At 36.9% G+C, this 23,519-nt stretch overlaps 1 pseudogene; it reads left to right on the top strand.

The window, feature by feature from the left end:
- Positions 1 to 21,944, top strand: LOC121424682 (annotated as a pseudogene).
- The last annotated feature ends 1,575 nt before the right edge of the window (positions 21,945 to 23,519 follow it).

Genomic DNA, 23,519 nt, shown 5'->3' with positions numbered 1-23,519 from the left:
ACAACGGAAGGGATATCGATACTGGAGGTGAGTGGCGACGTTCGTGACGATGTGAAGTGCTAATGATGATGTAGCTCTTGGATGGACTATGATGTTCATTTGAGGATTATTGTTGCGGATCTGGCTTTTACCTCGAGGTATGTATAAAAAGCTAAATTTTTTATCTTATGAATGAATGATAATTGTCATAATAGATCTAAGTTCTCAAGAAACTTCTTCGTACACATTTGGTTAATCATTGTTGATCAACACTAACATTTCGCACAAAAGTTAAAAGTCCCTGTCTACCTCATTCAGAGCATGTCATTACTACATACACAACCACAATGCCAACTTTTCGTTTTCGAACAAGGTATGGTATCGGTTGATTGTCAAAAAAGATAATCTATGTATAAAAGAGAATAATGAACACCAAATGATACCATTGGGGGCAATTCCATAAAATACATCCGACCCCATGTCCTTCATGAAATTTTCTGTCTCTGACTTCTGGTTCTTTTGACAGTCTGTAATATTCTCAAATGATCATGATTTGGTCAGTTTATGAAGTGAAGTAAGAACTGAGAAAATGGGGTCGGATGTACAAAAAGGTTGATTATTTTACGGAATTGCCCATAATTGGCAATCAATGGAGTGACTATCATAATTATCTAATTCTTGTTCTATTGGTAATATTACAAATGCCAATTGGCCTTGCTATAATTATGACGAGGCATAATTTGCAAAATTCGTTGCATATAGGCCTACATAACAGGATAGGATATAGTCATACAACCTGATTAGTTTTTGAATGTCTGTCAACCAGGACGGTTCTTTTAAGGAAGTCGACCCTAATGTAGAGATGGTTTCAAGAAAAAGAGAAAACTGGATTGTAAGAAATCAGTCAAAATGATAAGACAGTCATTACCATTTGCCTAAAGAATTAAAGCTCATTTGTCGGTGCATAATTATGATGTAATATTTAAATCAACCAATTATTTCATACATGCTTGTATACATGTATAGAGGAAAAACTAAAATCATCATGATTTGTATATGAAAAAAAAATCAGTCTGAGCTTGTCGCATGTGATGCCACAAAAAATTTAATTACTTTTCAATGGATTTCCGTCATTTCATTATGAACATGTTTCGTTCACCTTCTGCTTATATAAAAAAATAACTTGATGACGCATTAATTAATTAATTAAGATATTCGGCATTGTCGATCAGTGAAATTAGATTTTCTTGACGTTTCGTCTGAAGTGAGTTTCTAATTATCTGTTTATCAGGATTGGATTTTCCCTGGCTATGTAGTCACTAACAAGGTTCATGACTCAACACAAGATATTCAGGGTACAATCTCCATTTATCAGTACATCCTTGCGCAAGGACCAGAAATGGAAATGATGTAGGCCTTGTTGATATCAATGTGTGCATGTCATGCATGTTATGTAAAAAAAAATATCTATTCTCTTTCGGCGGGGAAAAGAACCTCATCAAAAATCATGTTTGACATTATACCTCAGAGAAATGAGAACGGGAGAGAGATCCCGGAAAGAGCACACACTCTTACTGAATTCAAAGTAGAATTGCCTAACTTACATAAAGCGTTTCATGAAAAGTCGAAACAAAATAATTAATTGATTAATTAATTGGAAAGTTATAATACCGAAAAGCCTATAGAACTGCTCCTAAACGTGTAACGCTAGGTTGTAATTTGAACCGAGAAAGTCGTAAACTGAAAATTCATTTCGCTTTATGCCCGAACCAGTCCTTATTTCCAAGGTATATCGTATCGAATTTTCATGGATATTGAATTATATATTATACAGCAGCGTATCATGTGCACATCTCATATAAAATAGAAAGTGCCTTTCTATTGTATTCCATGATCGAATTATACACATACATGGTACAGCAATTTTGTTGATATTTTCACTATCTACCCACTACATGTTTTGTTTCGAATGGTGATGTGAGAGACCTGGGAATTTTTGTTTCGAGGTTCAGATCATGTTTGTATAACATAACGCTACGATTGCTGTATAAACCTGGTAATTATGTTTTGCATATGGTCTCAGTATTTAAACAATTAATGACGCATTAAAAACGTTCCCAAGTCCAAGTTGAATTAAAAGTGTCCGTATTTAGTAAGAAAATAATGAATATGCAGATCTTGTTTAATGATTTCAAATATGTTTGCTAGTTGCTTATCGACACATTTGATAACATTTGATAAAGTCCAAGTTGAATTAAGTGTCCGTATTTAGTAAGAAAATAATGAATATGCAGATCTTGTTTAATGATTTCAAATATGTTTGCTAGTTGCTTATCGACACATTTGATAATAAACCCCCCAAAACCCCATTAAAATGACTTTATTTTTTATTTTTACAATTGATGAGATGAAGTTTGACTTCGTGCCCTTATTATAATCTTATCACAAAAAATCGACCATCTTGATGATTCATATAGGCCTATTATAAATTATACCAGAATGGACAAAATATGTAGAGATGCCTTTTCCCTCCTCGTATATCAGTTTCATAAATGTCCAAATCAATTGAATTACAGCCTTCGGTGAATTCTGACATGAATTTTTCCTGTTGCTCGAGTCTATCTACTTCATTTCCATTTAGCTTGTGGCACGCGGATGCGAGGCGACGCAAAATTATTTTTTTGATTTCTGGAGGTATTATCAAATTATGTATATACAAAACTAGGGATATTCTTGGACGACTTGTTTTTTCGCCCTACAATCGGACAATCTAATAAAATATGACTATATATAATTTATTAAGAGGCTAATTTTGTACGCCTATCATCACTCAGCCACGAGTTCTTTTATAATTCACAATTTGATAGCTATTATGAAACCAAAATTTAATGACGTCTTTAACAAGAAATAATCATTCTCGTGTTTTGAAGGAACTTTTATGTGGTAAAAAAAAAATTGTAGACAATATTTACTTCTATCTTTTGTAGGGTTTTTTTCTTATCATCCCGATTTTTTCAACTTCTGTTGAGCTGGCTCCATTACTTCCACGAGTCACGGCCAACCTGAAGCAGTATTACGTAGCTACCTTTAAGGTTGTTTAAGAAAGCCATTAATACTTAGACCGCCTGCGCAGTCAGAAACGAAACCCAAGACAATTTGTGGAAAACCATGAAGGATCTGCAAACGGTGTTCTATTCCCGGCCAGAGTGATCGTCTTTCACTGTAGGGGCGGATCCATGAGACTTCATAGCAGAGGGGTACGAGACTTGTGTATCAACATGATCAAGGGAAAGGGGGTATGATGATGGAATACCTGTTTAATAAAATCCGACAAGTAAAATTATTAAAAATTATTACTTGGTATATAAATAGAGAGTTCTTCTCATATTACGAAGTAAATTTGCAAAGGTTTGTATGGTCTGTGCTAAGGGAGGCGTAGGAGGGGGCGGAGCGGGGGCACATGGCCCATGTTTTCCCATCACCATGGGTATGCGCCTGGTGATCGACGACACGCGTCATAACCTAATCCCACTAATGTACCTCGCTGTAATGGGTTACTCAACTTAAAATACATTTGTATAAGTTAAGATGAAGATATATATATATATATGGCATCCATCAAATTCTGTCGTGTGATGAGCCAAAACCCTGTGCATTATTCATGTGTCTGTTGTATCCTATTAGGTAATGCGTCACGTTTTCCTAGGAATTGACGATGGTGAATTTTGAGGGTTATAGTCCTTACCTGGGAAACGATTTCTTCTCTATATACCAAGAAAGGCAATTACATCAAGTCACGGAGCGACCAATGTTATTGGAACGTGTTTTGTATGCAGGCGCCACTGCCACTAGATAGCCACCCTCCAGGTTTGCTGTTGCGAAAGGCTACTTAACTCAAGCAGTTTGTCAATTGGTGAACTGAACCAACAAGGCGCCATTCGATGATGTGCATCTAATAAGGTTTCTTGATGGGGAAGGGGGAGCTACAGGTGGTGGTAACGAACCTCCAATAATTTCTGAGAAAGTACAGAAATGATTCTCTGGGCGATTTCACACATGGTCACCACTCGCGATGGATAGCACTAACAATAAAAAAATGGTGATCAGTAACATGTCATTCATTATGATGGCCCTGAAGGGACATTGCAAAAAGACCAAATCTCGAGTATTGACGACGAAATTCACGACGTCGCGAATTTCATCTTGAATTTGTTTTGCTTGCTTGGGCGGTCCTCGTACAAGCGCCAGACGACGACTATGATTCGAGTTGAACATGTTGAACACCTGCATGTTGGCATGGGCTTGGCACTGAATTAAGAAACGAGACATATCGATCTAGCATACGGTCGTCTTCAACAACTTACTTATAATTAGATAGTCTAGACAATGGCAGCCTTAGATCTAACAAATCTACATATTTATTTCACTTTGTACAAAAGGAACATAATTTGAAGATAAAACCTACCATTTTCACAGAAAGCATTGTCAAAAGTCTCGGCAAGATTTCCATAAATACAAGCAAGCAAAACAAATTCACGACGAAATTCGGGGCGTCGTGAATTTCGTCGTGAATAATTGGCGACAAAGTCCACGATGTCATGAAATTCGAGACGAAATCACGCGGCGAAATTTGCGACATCGTGAGTATCGTCCCAAATTTCACGACGGAATTGGCGACGTCGTGAATTTCGTTGTCAATATTCGCGAGTGGGTCTATTTGCGACGTCCCTTCATGGGCACCATACATTCCCACATCACCATCGCCTGTGACAGTTTCGACAAGCGATCAGTAACTAGTGATTTACCCATTATCACCAATTTCTATAGACTGCAACAGGCAATCAGTAACATGTCATTCACACATCACTATATCGCTTGTGATAGATTGCACAGGCAGTAACTCTATCCATGGATCCTACAGTTCTGTTTAAGATGTGAGATGGATATTTAGCTAATTCATGTGGTAGCTTCACCATGCCCCCCCCCCCCCCGATGCACCAGCATTACTATCCTACTTTTGTTTAAATAGGTCACTGCATGAGGGTAAAAAAAAGAAACCCGAGGGTGGTGCTTGACTTGTGATGAGTCTTCCGATGGGTCTTTCCTTTATTGAGTTTAGGTGTTATTTTCCCAGCAAGAATAACAGAAACAACAACGAGGAGGGGCAGGTGTGCTTCAGATATCACTTAAAAACTCAATAACGCCAGTCAAACCAGGGGGTTCCCGGGTTCCCTGGTCAAACCTTGATCAAATTCAAGAGCATGTCCCATCATTTACATGCTTTCAATGGCTGAAGACTTGTTGAAATTGAATGGCTGAAGACTTGTTGAAATTGGGACAAAACAAAGAAAAATCAATCACATAGAATGTAAATGGTCGAGGGGCGAGTTTTCTCTTGAACATCTTTCGCATGAGCGGGGACCTCCGAGAGAAGAACGAAAGAGGAAGAAGAAGGTCGAGGAGGAGGGGGGAGAAGAACGTACAAGGAGAGAGAGAAGAAAGAGGAGGAAGAAGGTCGAGGAGGAGGGGGGGGGGGAGAAGAGAGAGAAGAAGAGGAGGAGGAGAAGGAGTGAAATACGAAGAAGGCGAGGACGAGGAGAATGAAGAGAAGAAGAACAAGAAACTAAACTAAGGAACACTAAGAAGAAGAACAAACAGATAAAGAAATAATTATTATGAATAGAGGAGGTGAAGCGCGTGAAGGGATATAATCAAGGTATCTTTTCTTGTCTTCTTTTAAATTTCGATGTGGTGAATACACTCTAAAGCAATTACTTTTAATGTGAAATTTAACCCTTTAATGTTTAACACGGTGTTCTTAAATGAAAAAAAAAAGAAAGTGCATATACTCTCCGGCAAAATAACCCATATGCGCAGGCTTTGAGTATCAGCAGCTGCAAACCCCGTCTTCACCATAACAATACGTTCTTCGGGGAATTAGTGATGCCTTTGTATTTTTTCGAACCGAACTCTAGGTAAATTTCATATATAAATAATGCCTTTGACATGATAATCATATATCAGTACCCCGGGGTAGGGGATCTCCCTTGGTATACTGAATAATAAGAGTGTTCTAGGAATGTTGAAATTTTAAATGCTACCTGGATGAGACTTGGATAAAATTTAATTACGGGAACTAGAGTATTAACTGTAAAACACGAATAGGTTAATAAGGTAACACGTGACTTCGTTCGGCATAAAACGATGCTAATCTTCTGCGCTGCATCTGAATTCATTGATTGTTTACACGAAGTATAAGTTAATGATTACGTTTAAATGCCTGCAATTACCTGCAAAGACAATTCAAATCCTATAACTTTAGTTTATCAGTATTATTTTTCTCGACATAATTATGATATAATACATAATCTAATATTATAAAATGTAAAGAGGTCAAATAAAAAAATCGTAAACAATATAAAGAAAGAACATTAACGTTTATAAAATACACAAATAAAAATCAAATATTGAAAGTGTACGAGTAGGGGAATGCAGGAGACCCGTGTATTTTGCTCGATACAAAGCAGTGGCGAAATTAAGAAAGGCAATCGTTCTGGTTCATAAATCATAATTTTATGTATTTATGTAAATACAGATAACATACACTCAAATAATTCGGGCTGTATTTATGATACGATATCACTGCATCAAAAAGAGTGACCGTATGATACACAATAAACAATCTTCGGGTCATTTAACACAGGTGAATTATTTTCACCCCAAAACACTTTCTTTAAAAAGGAATAAAAACACTTTTCAACGGATACTGCACGTATTATATCATTCTCCATAATGTGGTTTAATGAGATGACTGACGAAGGAAATGATTACGTATATAATTTCATATTTATTTTAGATTTTATCTGCTGTATTTAAGAGACAATTCAAGCATATCAGATATTATTTTTTGTATGGTGATTGAAAGTATATCATGATACCACTTTAATTGCAATGTATTTTGGTCATGAATTGATATTTCTTTGTTTCACAGCGTTTCGTATTTTGCGTCGCAGGTCACGCGCTCTTCAATGAGCATTTAAGTTGTTTTTTTTTTTTTGGGGGGGGTAATCAAGGCAGGGGCGGATCTAGCTTTTTTCCAAGGAGGGGGTTCGACCAAGAAATTTGACAAGCAAAACAAAAGTTTCACTATAAAGTTAAGGTCTTTTGGTTTGGCTCTAGAATGTAGGTCATTACTTTTTTACTTGGCAGCCCAAGGGGGGGGGGGTTAACCCCATAACCCAGTAGATCCTCCACTTCAAGTAAATTCAGCTCGCGATAGATAAGCAGTGGTATACAAGACATGTAACAAGAATTTTGAATAAGATCAGTCACTTTCTCTTCTTTGTTTCGATTACGAGTTAAACAGATGCGAGATCATTTCGGATAGCCAGAAAATTTGGCAATAATATTTTCATAATAAAATTGAACACTCCTAAAACTAGAATAATTATATACTGTTTCGATGATGTTATGAATTATAGGTTATGCCTTGACCCATCGTAGTCCATGGTAATTTACAATAATTATAATGAATGCATTAAAAAAAATGAGCAGGCAGTCAATCACCCTTGTTTTAAATAGCATTACTGCTTAATACCAGTTGGTACGCATATTGGTAGAGTCATTTTGTTGCCTGCAGGACACCATGAATGATAGAGCAGGTTTAGTCTTCGTCTTTAAGACTACTATGAACACCTCATTCTTTCTCCTCCCCCCCCCCCCCCTGTCTCTCACTATCCCTCTATCTTTCATCCTTTGCTATAAGTATCTCCACCCCCCAAAAAAAAGTATCTCCACCCCTCCGCTTCCCTCTCTACTCTCTCTACCTGCCCTATACACCCTCACTATGTCTTCATCTTTTTTTCATCCACATTCCACTATCTTTGAGTCTTTTCTTATTTCGGCATCGCGTTTATGTGTCACACTCGGTGATATTTTCTGACATTTTACAGGAACTCTGACATTTAGAGAAAACATTTTTAAACATTACCTCGTCTGAATGGAGCAAACTTGGAGCGGTATGAGATGAATGTTGACATTGCTACAGGCAAAATTGTTAGGCTTCGATGGATGTTTGATATAAGAATCAATACTCATTAAGGAACATGGCCGTATACTGTTGCAGTCCGTGTTACCGTTAAATCTATTTTTTCTCTTTCTTCAAATATTTAGTCATTCAGCCCTTGTCACGGTTAGGGGTAATAACAGTACTCGGGAAGTTGATATACATCATTACGGGATGGGCATGAATAATAAATTTCGCCTTTGGGAGTGAGACCGAACGAGAAGGATTAAAAATGCAAAAAGAGAGAGAGAGATTGGATATTTATTTACATTATTCTAAGATTTTCACTCGTGTGTTAAATCCGACTTGAGGATAACAGGACAAGTAAAAAAAATATATAAATTTCAAAATCATTCATTGCAGCATTTGAAGCAAATTATTTATTTCATGCTCAGCTACATATTGGTTTAAAACACAAGAATTTATCAAAACATCATGACAGTCAACTGCATTCATAAAAAGATTATAAGTACTTTAGAACAATCGAGTTTACTTTTTAAGTCAAAGTCATGTGAACTGATAAAAAGTACATCTATGAAAAAAAAAACAAGTAGGACAATGCTGCTTTTTTACTTTTTTCTTGGATCATCAAATAGATCGATGACAGAATAGGATTTCTCCGATGTTTCAGCATTGCTGTAAATGTCACAGTAAAGAAATACTAAACAGGATGGAGGATGACGGCCCTCGGAAGGATGAATTCCTTGGGGGTTTCAAAATGTTGTTAATGTATGAAAAGGTGTCAACTCTGACACTGGGATGAAATAACATTCTCCAAGGGGAGGAATCTTTCTATCAAATGGAAGACACTTTCAAGAAGTAGGTGAGAACACTCGCGTTGAATATTCGGTCAGTATTTGAAATAAGCTAAAGGCACACCTTACGATTGGTCTGCGATCCGGTTTTTTTTTTAATAAAACGTCGTAGAATTTGATGTAATTATTGAGGCATGGAATATCTTACTGTGTAATGTTAAAAATCTTTGTCAGAATACATGTGTTCAAAATAATCTTTGACTATGCTATCATCCTTATTATGATAAAGGCGAATTTGATATCTCGTCGTAATCATGGCAAGGACGCCGTAGCAATTAATCGTAAGGCTTGCTATGATTAAACACTAATTGGGCCTTTTCTTCAAATATAGGCTGCAATCCTAAAAAAGTGTTATGTTAATATTCTCACAGTTGATTTGAGCCTCAAGTAAGAACATACTTTTCATTCACATGTTCAGAAAAGTCGTAAAGACGTCATTACTAATCGTAAGGCTGGCTATCATTTGGCACTAATTTGGCCTTTACTCCAATATAAAGTCTTGCAATCATCCAAAAATGTTGTACATGTTTTAGTATTCTTACAGTTAATTTGAACCTCAAGTAAAAACATACTTTTCATTCACATTTTCAGAAAATTAGCTAAGTGCGATTTGTTCAAAAATCAACGCGTGGTCTAGTCGTAAGGTGTGCGGTGGCCCTAACACTGGCAAGAATTGTGTTCTCTATACAGATCAATCTTTCTTCATTTCCATCGACAGATAACGCCCCAACCATTTACGAAGCATAAATCATCTTACCTCCACTCACGGCGTCAATTAACAGTGTTTATATTACTTATATGCAGCTTACTATACGTGGAAGGAAGCATGGGTATGCTTCAAGCGTTATCTACGTTTGAATTATGACTGATGGACCATTGGTATCGTACGATGTAAATGAACTAACGAGAATCAAAGTGAAGTCAAATACATTCACTAATTATGAATGATTATAGACGAAAGCAAAATTTTCGGGTTGTCATAACTCATCATTGTAGATCATGATACAGGGGTGGTCGCTTTTATCTTTTTCCAAGTGACGAAAAAATAACGATAGAAAATAATTATGATACAAAAAAGATACAATTTTTTATTCTTTATTAAAAAAAAGGGAATTCAACTTTCAATCTTTGAAATAATTGGCCTTACCCTGGTTGAGATACAAAACAAATGAGCTAAATCCTCTCAGCAGTGGCGTGGTGGTAAATACAGATTAATAGGGCATTTTAGCAAAAGTCTTTCATAATAAAGCAGCCATTATCGAAAATCGGTGAATCAAAATAGCAGTGTCGTCCTGGACTCTCGACTTAAAACATAATTTTTTGTCCAATAAATAGTAAAACGATGAGCTGTTCCTTCCCGCCAAATTTCGACAATGACCTCTAAACTGTGAATTACGATATATCGGGCATTTTCAATAGATTTCTGAAGGTTGCAGAAAGCGTATGCGAAGTGGATGCTAAAATACGATATTGCCTATACAAAAATGATGCCAAGAGATAGGCTAATTGCTGCCGTGCATGGATTCGAATCCCATATCTTATGATTCACACCATCATACCTACCCACTGGACTATACGATCGCTTTACATAGACAGGTAACAATAAAATGAAAAGAAAAAAAAGTAATCAGACACGGACGTTCGCATATTGTATTTCCTTTAAAAAAAAACACGCGTAGAAAAGCGTGAAATCTATTCTGTTATCGTCGTCCCTTGATTTTTTTAAGGTTTGATCCATCCAAGAGCACATTTTACAGCACCATTATACACTTTCTTAATAATCCCTTCAGGCAAAGTGGCTATTTCAACTCCTGAAGGAGGTATAAACTTGTCATTGAAACCGAGATATCGGGCTCAGATTCGTGGTTCTAATATTGATAATGACACCTATGATAATTGGTTGGATGAATTTCTTTTTGAAAAAACAAACAAACATTATAACATGTATAATGCGCGCTGAAGTACATCACGGTAATTACCAAAGGGGTATACAATTACTTTTCATTGCACTCAGTGTAATAATAAACGAGGGCGATTATTATGTCACAGGGGCGCTGAAACAGGGGGGGGGGGGCCTGGTGGGCTTAATCAGTCCCCCCCTCCCCTACTGTTTACAAAACCTTAAAAATTTCCATCAATACTGATTGCGATTTTTGCATGGTCAGCCCTCACCGGCCCCCCCCCCATTTTCAAAACCGTTCCGCGGCCCCTGTGTAAAAAAGTTTCAGTCTACTAACAGTAAGCTCGTATCCTTCTTACTATGTTTTAAATCCAGCAGCCCCACCACAGGCCTCAAGTACTCCTATTTGCATGATCTGGCCAGGTTCTTTACCCATAATTCTGAGCGGTGTAGTCTCGTAATATAGGCCCACTTGAATGATAACGCACTATTCGCAATGATTATGTTACCAAGGATAGGTACTTTTCTCAAAACATTATTAATTTATTCACATAAATAAAATTCTAGTAGATGGGTTGACCAGAGATATACTTTTCCAATCTGAAAAAGTACACACGTTGATGCCAAAATAATGCTTGTCGGAATTTCTTTTTTAAAATTCCACGCTGAGACGGGATCGAACCTTTTGTTTTATTTACATCAGCCTATTATGCCTATTAAAGGGCTATTTTGCCGCCACCCCCCCCCCCCCGCGAAACCAAAATGCCAAATCTTTTGACGTTTTATTATAATGAATTTGTAATTTAGGCTATTCTTTAATCATTATTTTCATGGTGTAACCATAAGGAATATCAGTTTGAAAAAAAAAAATGGAATAAGCATGAAATCACGAAACCTCATTTCTGTCCTCTGATTAATTGGGCCAATTTAAGTGATCATATCAATCTAACTTTATTGATCTAATTTGATGGAGAGTATAACGCAAATGAGAGTTAGTTACGTTTTTTCATTAATTTTATATTTTCATATTATTTGATTAGATTTGCTTGTTTACCATCCACTCCACTGCATTAGAAGATGCTTCCTTTCCGGGGAAAGGTGAGGCAGTACCTCATAAGTTAGTAAAAAGAAAAAAAAAAATTATTTTGTAAATTTTATTTTCAATAATTTCTTTGCTGTTGTGTCCTATATCTACAACACAAATGTGATTTTTTTCTTCATTATCTTACGACATTGAACAGGTCAAATAGGAAACTATCAATGTCATGGCCTTGTGAAGCCGGGGTGCTGGTGCTGAAGCAACCCAAAGATTTTCCCAGGGGTGCTGTATTATTTTCCAAGACTGCACCCTCTGGAATTCTAGTAGGTGTGGAAAATTTGAGATATATGTATGTAAAAAAGCCCAAAAAATGTGTTTGAAACATTCTTTTTTGCTTGTCAATTTTTCGGAGTGAAAAGGACCATCATTTTCTTAATCGCTTGTCAGTTGTTTTTTTTTTGGGGGGGGGGGATGAAAACGACCTTCCATTTGGAGTGAAAACTTTTTTTTATTTGCTTGTCAGTTTTTTTGGAACGAAAACGACCTTCATGGAGTGAATACCATTTTTCCCCATGTCAAATTAACTTCAGCACCTCTACCCCAAAAATCGTTTCCAGGGCCCTGATCAATTACAGGTTTATATGCTACAATATCATTACACCAATGGAATCGACTCCAGAGCGACCGATGGATAATGCCATTGGTGATCATGTAGGGCCTGATGTGGTCGGTCTGGAGTCGGTCTCACTGGTCATGTATATCAAATGGCGTATAAGTTCCACCACCTCTCTTGTATCCTTCCTCCGTCAAGGTCGGAGATCGCTAGTAACAGTAGTAGAAGAATGTAGACACTTCCTATAAAAGGGTTGTTAGAGCTAGGAAAGTTGCTGAGGAGGTTTTGGCGGGTTGAGTGAAGGTTGCGGATGAAGTACAAAATAAGTGTGTGGAGCTGGGTTTTACTGGCATAAAAGAAAGAAAAGTGAAAAAAGGAAAGAAAAGGGAAATGTGAAAGAGTGAACTATTATTAATTTAAATTGTAAAAATATATCAATAACAATTATTCAATATTCAGACAGCGCCTACTGCAATTTCTCTAAGCGCTTTGTATTACAAAAAACTAACTACTTAACTTAATTAACTGAACTCAAGGACTTGTGTATTATAACTGAACTACCTTAAATAACTTAATTTAACCAACGTAACTACCTAAATAATCTAACTGCGGACAAATTAACTGTAAAAATCAGATTGATTATTATCATAAAAAACTTTCAGATTTAAGTGGTTCAATTGTTTTCTCAGTGACTTATCTAACTGAACTACCCTATATAACTTGAATTAACCAACACAACTACCTTAAATAACTTAACTGCGGACAAAATAACTGTGAAAATCAGATTGATTATTATTATAAAATCAGCTTTTAGATTTAAGTGGTTCAAAAGTTCTACTCACTCGCGACTTATGGGCGCGGTAATGTTTTGTACTTCAAGTTTTTGGCCCATTACTTCACTACAGTGTGACTGTAACATCTTGGGAATTAATGTGGTATTTTGGATAAGGTTGCTCATTATCTAAGGCATACCTGAAGATGGCAGATGGGAATTATAGGGAAAGTTTTTTGTTTCTTCCCTTGATGTGAATTATGATAGCTTGGTGGTTGGCGTGATATCATGAGGATTTTAGGAAACATCAATTATTCTGGGGGGGGGAAACCCAACCGATGTCTGTCCTACTTTCCTTGGAACAGATTAGAAAGCCTCTATACGCTTCTCCCTTTTCATTGAAAATAATAGTGAAAGACCGTATTTGGATTGAAGATCGTGGGTGTTAATGGAAAATGAGATAAACCAATACATTTCTTGAAGAGCGGAAACGAATTCACCAATATTGTATTAAGGGCATATAGGGATTTACTACGATGGTTGTGATAGTTTGAACTTAATTCCTTTGGCCAAGACTCACGTCAACAATAAATGAGAGCCCAATTATTTTGACTTTTGAGTTAAAGTGCATGAGGAATTTTATGTCGCTATCGCTCATAAACATAAATGTTGGTGTTTCTAGTCCAGGATATGCAGTGTAAAGAAGAAAATGCAATATTCTATATTAACTATAACTTAATCAGTGGCGTAATGGGCCAAAAAACTTTGCAGGGGAAGATATGGCGGATGGAGCAGAAGTTTTTAAGATATGCAAGAGAACGAAGCGAATGAGCACAGAGTTTGGCCTTATTGTTCTTTACTATTCTCAATTGTGTTTTTTTTCTTGGTTGTAAAACATTGGGCATCCATGGCCCCAAGCCCTTATCTGTACGATAGTGATAATTACCATACCTCCCAGAATAAATATAATATCAAGACATTATGAGAAAGAAGTTAAGAACTCAAGTTTCAGAGACGCATTTGTTAATCAGCTCTTGACTTTACTCCAAAACATTGACAAGTGCACCAAGGACATGAAGGACGATATGATATTTTATTCAATAAATCGCAAATAAACAGCTTGAGGAGCCTCACTAAATCAATCAATAACAAATCTCTAGGTATTACCGGGGAGATTTCAGACGATGAAGAATACTAAATGCTGATCCAGACCAAAGGTTTTGTTGAAAGGATGTTATTATCCCCCGAGATATATCATACTTATGATTCATTAATGATATTAGTTCTCATAAAGGTATAAAAGAGTTGCTATATGTGCTCTTCCACCCGGATAAATGTTTTGCACTAGTGATGAAATGGAACACTTTTATTCCCAGTAGCATTATGGTACATTTTTTTTGTCAGTGGATGTCAGCTAATCAAATAATGGGGGAAGACAACATCTGGATTGTTTTAATCGCTTGGATGATGGCGAGGACGGGTGATGTGTGGGATGAGAGATTGAACGGATAATGAAATATAATGCTGGTTTTCAAATAAATTATTTGATACCGGATGCTTTCACACGTCTGCCCTGGATAAAATGTGATGGGGGAAAGGACCGAGACTGACAACGGCGTAGCCTAGAAGAGAAATGTCGCTCCTTACTAGTCGGTTCGGAATGCAAATGCAAACAGTGAAGTGAAATGTACACTGAATTTTGACCCGCTAATGCCGTTTGCGCCTTGAGCGTTATAAAGATTGCAAGCAAGGTGCGTGAATAAAATGGGTGAAATTGATGATGAAAACACATTACTGTTGGTACCCCATCGTATCTCCCGCCGTTTCAGCTCCACTGTTTGTGGGGTGTTTTCCCACATGATTTCCTAGGGGATTGTTAATAGACGAAGTGTTTTGAGGTCAATTAAGAACTCTTCAATGTAGATCGACCTCGGGAGCTCTAGGAAAAATTATGTCATTGAATCCATCATTGTCGATAATGAGAGTTTATTAGGTGCAAACATAGCGGGAGGGTGGGGGTATAAAGCTCGTAAAGGGAGGGGAGGGGGAGATTGTCAACCTGGCTAGTACTGATGATCTTTCATGCTTCTGTGATATATTTGACACTTTGTAAAAATCAAAAATCATGTGCAGCCGGTATTCAGGGGTGTTTTTTTATCCACTCCATTTCGTACCACATTGTAAACTGTTAAATATTAAACACAATGATCTGGTTGTGAGATAATTCTAACAAAACGCCGATATCACAGGTTCTATTCATAATAAAATATACCTTACATGAAAAATGTTTCATTAAAATTAAGTTTTATTTTCTCAGTGTTTAAGAACTGAGGCAAAATGAAATAGTGTTTTACAATATAAAACAATTATCATATATTTTGTCGACAACTTTGTTTGGGGGTAAGAAAGAAGTTGCTTGAATTATTGAGACCCACGCTTTTGTTAATATTTCTTTAATGTAAGTTGAGAGTGTAGGGTCGCGGTGATATTTTGTGTTCTTATGAAGATAGCTTTTGGCACCATGACCATGTCGACATGCAAGATGACGCAATAACCAATGGCCAAGCTTGATTGGTTAGATGCCTTAATATAGGAAATGTTTGATTTTGGTACACAAAGCTTTACCCTTTTTATCATATCAATCGATAAGATCAAAAGATAATTTTTATAAATGAAGCTAACATTGTGCCTGATTTTCATGCAAAGTGACAAACGCTAATGACTGAATGAAATAGGGGCCGCCGTCATATCGACTGAGACCACTTTAACATCGTATTTACACCAACCATACCAATGCTTGTTGTGATACAAAATGTCTTGAGGCTGTTACTACTAGCATCTCCGAATCGCAAATGCTAGGTCTGTCTTATGAAGATTGCATGCGGCTAAAATTCCCTGAAGGATGACAAAAAAGTGACTGACCTGGCTTGATCGGTAACATGTCCAACTAGTGTTCTTTTACACCAGGGGCGGCGAACCGGAGGACAGGGGGCACAAGTGCCCCCCCCCCCCGCCCCCGTTAGAAAAAATGCCCTTTTCAAAATGTAATACACTATTTGAAGTAGTACATGATACCTTTTAGGAAGTCACATTTGGGGGCTTGCGCTTCGCGCTCGCATAATTACTATTTAGTAAGGTACTCATCCTATTCGTGTTCATGTTTTTTTAATGCTTAGAATGTCCAGTTTTCAGGTTGGAGTATCAAAAGTCTTCAGCTCGCGTTTCGCAATCGCTTTGTTCGGTTGGTGAGATTCATATCCTTTTCAGGAGTCACTAAACTGACCATTTCTGATCAGTATATTAAAAATTTAAGCTCGCGACATCTCGAAAAGGATACCATTTTAACGTTGATTAGCGCCATAATTGACCAAAAGGGGAATTTTACAACTTCAGAATTGAAAACTTTCCAAATCGCTCGCTCGCGGAAAAATAAAGCCGGAAATATATGTCTTGTCAATCACAAATCACTTCAAAAAAGGCTTTGCTCAACTAAATTATACCACAAAACACACAACTACTTTACGAAGATGATAATCTCGTGGTGAAAATATCCGTTTGTACCAAAATGCCAATTTGTTATCTAAGTGCCCTTTTTGCTTTGCCCCCTTCCCCCCCCCCCCCAAAAAAAGGGGGAAATACGTGCCCTGAGCGTATACTATATTTATTCCTTATTGGTCAATGTTTGTTGTTAGGTCAAGATTCCATGTTACTACTTCTTCGACATGTTAATATCTAATGAAGATAGCACTTGGCGTGATACTAGTGATATTGTTTGAACGTACTGACCCCTCAGATGTTTAATATAACTAATCGACACTTAATGCACGTAACATTCTGTTTTGAGGTAACAGTGTAGCGAGGCTATGGCTCTAACTATATATATATATATATATATATTTATATATAATGAAATAATATAAAAATAATGGCGTCACCCCTTTCGTTTTCTATCCCACAAATCTGACGCCGCTTCTGTCGAAGAGATGCTATTCTTTAAAATAGGCAATATCTTTTTAAAGGATGTAGTGTAAAGAAAATCCAGAATTGTATTGTAAGAGTAAAATATTCAATCCAATGTTGGAGAAGCTCTTTACTGCAACGAGGTACTAACAGAGCAAAAAACAACAATCGATTCTAACATAAGTGGCTAATACTTATAGAAGGTTCATTGTATTCTGGGAATTTATTTCAAGATTGAAAATCAGTCCTATATGTTTCCTTTTGAAGAAGTTGACACGATCTACGATAGGATTGATAAGGAGATAATCCAAAATAAAAAAAATAAGCTAACAGATGCTTATATAGGTGTACAGTTTTTTCTTGACACCCTATGGCAGAGTATATTTGTACTGAATGCACGCAATCACACATACAATATAACTAGAAATAGACAGATGTACTAGAAAAAATATACCATATTCAACGCAACAGAGATTGTGTTTCGAATATAAAGTAATCACTTTAGCTAATCACTAACTTAAATTGGCAGATTTTAAACTAAACAATTAAATTACAAAACTAAAAATGTGAACTGGCATTTATGTGTGTGCGAAATCTTGCAATCATTTACTTACGTGATATTTCGTAAAATTATGTAAATGGTAAAAAGGATAAAAAAAATTGTTGCCAGTTTAGGGAGTGAGTGCATAATGAATTAAACCTTTAAAAAAATGTTTACTTCTATAAGGATTGAGGCGAAGCATTAATTTCTCTTTGATTTACGGAAAAAAAAATCTTTAAAGGTGTCGTATTTTTATAATATTTTTATAGTGTATTTTGATTTAAAAAACGACAGTAGAATTGTATATTTTTCATCTTTTAATGTTCAAGATAATACATTTATTCTATAACAGGCATATTCTTGGTCAATATTATGATCCAGCTTTCGAAATGACGATATGACTTTCTCAAACATACCCTTTAATTTCAGAAATGATATGGATATTACTTTCATGCTGCGACACCTTCCTCCAGAGATATTTTGCAATCTTCGCACATTGAAGAAAGCCTTGGGGATTCAAACGTTCCATAATTAAGCATGAACAGAGGGAAAGAACGACGAATTGTGACATGTAAAATAAAATAAGAAATTAAAAGAAAAGAATCATTACTATCATGACCATCATACAGTGGATTGTAAAAGCGACACATTTATGACGTTCTACTTGTAAGCCTCGATGTTGAAATTGGAGACTTTTTTCCCTTTAGCATGTTCGGTTGTTTGTTTTGTCTCTTGAAAGTGATCACTGTCTGCAAGGACACTTTCCTCTAAAATTAGCTAATGGTTGTCAAATTTTCTTGCCAGTAGTCTTATTTTTCATTCACCCAGGGAAATAATTTAATGTTTACTCCCTTCTTGGGGAATATAACTTCCGTACTCTTGATTAAGAAGATGCATTGCTGCTACGACAATTGGAAAGCGCCAAATGCTTTGACGGGTGTGAAAAATGATAAACGCCTACAGTGATTGTTGTATATAACACAAGTCTTGTTGTCTGACTGGAAAACTCAGCGGAAATAATGAGATCGGTGAAGCTTCCACTTTAAGCTCTTTTTCTTTATCAATCAGAGGAGTTACACAGTTCAAGAAAGTCTTCTGATTAAGTTTAAGTAAGCTATAAGTTTCACTGATGGTAAATCGTTGATTTTTGTTAAATATCGTTTCTAAACAAGTCACGTTATATATACTTTTGTGGGTCAAATAGTAAGTAATATTTGGGAAAACTGTATTTTTCTATAATTTGGCTTGGTAAATCTTAGACAAGCAGTTGGTCCAAACTTTGAACAAAATTATGTTGGTATTAAAAACATGCAGATGCAGAAATGTGTGAGTGAAAATGTTTATCTAAAATAAAATATACCAAAGTTTGTAATTGTTGTTGACCGACATTATTGTTGTGTAAGATGAAATTAAATATATTATCCCCTTTCTTTATTTTTCAGGTGCCTTGCTAAAGATCCAGGATGGCTCAGGGTGGTAACTTGGACACCCACTCATTGCTTAAGGGAACCCCAGGAGATGGGATGGACATGTTGGAAAAGTATGGATCCATCATCAAGGAACGAATGGAGTCCCTTAGACAGGAAATTCTAGAAGCAGCTGATCAGGACATGCAGCAGATAGAACAGTGCAGGAGAACCCTTCTCCTACAAGTTCAGAGGATGATTGAGGAATTTGACTACAAGCTTAGAGAGGTCGGGATGGGATATGCCTCTAAGAGAGATGACCAATCGCGCGAGAACAACGTCGGCTGCTTCTCCGTCATCGGACGCTATGCATCAGTTGATATGGATGATCCTGTTGCCTACATCGAGGAACATATCACAGCTGTGTTAGATCTCTTAAACGATATTCAATTCAATCGTGAGAATGCCAACTCGAAATTGTCCATAGGACATATAGTTCAGCCTAAGATACTTCGACTTATAGCATCTATCAAGTTACCAGAATGCCCTGGCCACGCGAAGCGAAGTCTGACCTCACTACCTGATGGCAGTGTGGTCATTGGGCATGAATCCGGAGGCGCTGACATCTTTCGACGCGATTTTGGAATTAAACGGTTGGTCAATGACGTGACTGTGCGAGACATGACGGTCCGTCCTGATGGGACTCTGGTTTTGCTAAGCTTTGACCGTCAAATCCATGTCTACAGCAGGAAAGGGGAAGCCTTACAGATACACAGTCCGCAGGAGACTTGCTTCATGTTCTCTGTGACCGCGGACAAGGACGACATGCTCTTTGTAGGCGACTGCGAGCTGGAGAAGATATTTCTGTTTGATCTCAAGGGTGATGCTAAAAAAGCATTTCGAACCATCCCAACGGTGCTACCACCCCATGGCAGCTCTTCGTTCTATCAACAGGTAATCTTTTGGTTGCTGATCCTTGTCCTCCTTACGGACCTGCTATTAAACTCGTTGACCAAAACGGATCCATTCTCTCTGCAATACACCAGGAAGACTGGTCGAGTGCGTGGTGTGCAGTCGACCAGAATGACAATATCTACGTCGTGTTTTCCAGGAAGGGGGTAGAGAAGTGCGTCTCAATAGATGTGTACTCGTCAGAAGGGAAGTTCTTTGAAAGTTTGACAAGAAATTTGAAGATTCCCAAGTTCCAGTGGCTTTCTGTAGCTGTCCCATGTCCTGGATCGATCGCTATCTGCACAGAGACATACCTGTTTGTTTATACATGGAAGTCGCAATTTCGTTGACTCTGCTCTTTTAAATTACACTGATCCTCTATATATTGCACTCTCGTTCCGACCACTAAACTATAAACAAGACATTTAGTCTAATGCTAAATGCTTTGTGTGAAATAGAGTCAGGGCTTATAAAATGTACCTTGTGAAAGTCAGTGTCCTCTGAAGTGGACAGAATTAGCTTGAAAATGCTAATACAGCATCGAAGCACTTAAAACTCAACAGTCAGTCGTTTACCAATTCTGTTTTATCAGATTGCGGATCTTGCCAGTAAAGTCTTGTCTTGTCAACATCATTTTTTAATGATCGATTGTTCTCACGAATGGTGACGAATGAAATATCGTTTTCTCTGTTGGTGATGAATCTTTACTGGGGTTGAGTTTACCCCAAAAATGAAAATTTGTCAAATAAATAGTGATTTTATTATTATATTCCATGCAATTATGGTCTCAAGCACTGTCAGCACTTCTAAGTTTGTGTATATTTACTTTTGTAAGACACGCTGGTTTGTAAAAGTCATGGTAGTGAGTACCTAAAGAGGCATTAGATGTTGCTATACGTGCACGGGAACAGCACTTACAAAAGTGCACGATCAGCTTTTGATGCTGAGGGGTGCGAGTTGATTGATATGTTTAGTGGCGTGATGTCTACTCGATGTTGAAGCTCCATTCATCTGCTCCGTGCTCTGAATTTCTTCAATAGAGTACTGGGACGAAAATCTACCTCCCTTCCCCATCCCAGCTCCCCCCCCCCTCCCACTCCCTCTCTCTTCCTCTCTTTCTCTGTGACACTCTCCTTTCCCCGTTCCTTGCTTTTAGCGTTTAATGATATTTTTATCTAAACACGATGGGCTACCTACTTAATTGATGGTTAAACAAGTTTACACCGCGGATCCCTCAAATCAAGTACCATACGGTAACCGTGGATGCCTCGACGTGTTGAGAATATTTCATTTATTTCATGTAGTCCTTGAAAGGAATGATACTTAATTTTCATAAAAAGAAAATGTATGAGTCATCAGTAAGAACTGTGTTTAGAATAATCCAGAAACTATTTTTTTTTAATACACCATTCAATGCAGTTGATGATGAAATGATGCATCTCAGACGAACAGTCTTATGAACCCCCAGCTCCCTCCCCCATGCACATTCCCTCTAGTCTGCAGGCACAGACCCTCATTGAAATTTTGATCAACGAGTGTGTCTCCACGTAAAGACTATAGCACATACAAAAATTGCCTGCGCGAGAGGGCCCTCGGTACACAAGGTATGAGTAGGCTGCAATTCAGACCCTTAACTCGAGTGAAGGGTTTGCACAGCAGACTACATCACCTCTTTATCCTTCGCGCGCACTGAACTGAGGAATACTTCATAGTACATTCACCTGGTGCAGTGGGACGAAGGCATCCCGCATGAGAGAAGCCTGAAACCACCATAATGGTAATAATTGAAAAGCTCACAACCACGTTTAAAGAATACTTCCACGTATCACCAATATCCATAAAGATAATAGAGTTTTGGTTATTGTGATTCAACATCGGGGCGTAGAGTTAAGTTTATGATAAAGAATGATAAATTTTATATGTAGGAGGAAAGATGGCATAAAGGTGTCCGGTAGAGTGAGTGAAAGACGCCATTTCTATATACTCGCGCATAAACTAAGGATGAATATTGTGAACAACTTGCGTTATTGTGGTGTATAGCATGTATTATCTGGCCCAAAAGATTGAAATTCTATCTTTAAACCCGTCAATGGCTGCTATATGCTTCAAGCATGTATTTGCTTATATAGTTTGCCTCTGCATTTTACTCATGATATTTGTTTATATATTGAACTTATGTCTTTCTCCAGTCACTACATATTAGATTGTCACTTGGTTATGTACTTTATGCTATATTATGATTATGTCTCAAGCATTGTAAATTTGATTTGTATACTATAAATAAATGCAGAAAATCCTGAAAAAAAATGTAATTGTAATATTATTTTTTTATTCAAACTTCATTTTCATGCGTATATAGGCATAATATATTACTTATCATGTACACTGTTAATCGTTTTTATCGTGTTTATACAATTTTTAATTTTTCTTTCTTTTGAGCACGAGGATGATTGGAGCACGTCTCAGATAAAGAAAAAAAAATGAATGTCAAATATTCTGTTTTCATCACAATTACTATTATACAGCTTTACCCTACTACCAATTTACTGGATTGGTATAACATAATAATCACAAATCTAATTGGTTTATTCTATGGATTTGATGAAAATTGTTTCTTATTTATTGTTTGTGAATAAATCAAAGAGAAAAAAAATGATTAAATTTTGTACATATTTCTATGTCTTCCTGAAACTAAGATTAATCCACTGAAATTTTGTTTAGTTTGGTCTGGCTTTATTCTCGAATGAATAAAATACATTCCAAGATCAAGTGATTTCTTGTAACAATATCTAAACAAAGCCACGAATAGAATACAAAATATAGAGCTCGAACACATATCATCGGGATAACCCGTTTTAGATTGGCCAGTCTGTTCTTTCCCGGAGTCCCTTGGGATTAACCAACAGATACTTAAGACACAAGAGATCATAATAATATGATGATCTGTATTATGATCCGCATGATTTTCGAAATGGGGGGTCCAAGCTGAATGAAATGTTGACAACCAAAAAAAAAGGTCTTCACCACAAATTTTACGTCGTTTTGTACCTCAAACAAAATTTGACAAGCAAAAAAAAAAATGAAATAAAAATAATCTTAAAAAAAGGTCTTCACAAAATTTTAGGGGGGGTGGAATAACAGAAAAAATTAAGGGTTTAACCCCTGTAACCATCCCCCTGCGTACGCTACTTGTGTTTTGGGAGGGGGTGTGTAACCATTGTGAGATTGTTATATGCGACATGATTATTTGCGACAGGATGTCTGAAGAGAAAACTGATCTTTCAAGAAAACTTTCAAGTTCATTTAGCTTGTAAAATGTTTGGAGATATCTACACGCTTGGCATGTTTTACAAAACAAACTAGAATGTGTTGCAGCCTTGCATCATTCATCTTTAATTTCTTGCTTGTTCGACCCTTCCACGTTATTCTCTGCGCATTGATGACATTGGAAGTGAAAATCTATCCGTTGCATTGCATG

The sequence above is a fragment of the Lytechinus variegatus genome, chromosome 1, assembly GCF_018143015.1.
Source record: "Lytechinus variegatus isolate NC3 chromosome 1, Lvar_3.0, whole genome shotgun sequence".
Taxonomy (NCBI): Eukaryota; Metazoa; Echinodermata; class Echinoidea; order Temnopleuroida; family Toxopneustidae; genus Lytechinus; species Lytechinus variegatus.
This window is presented reverse-complemented; position numbering and strand designations above follow the sequence as displayed.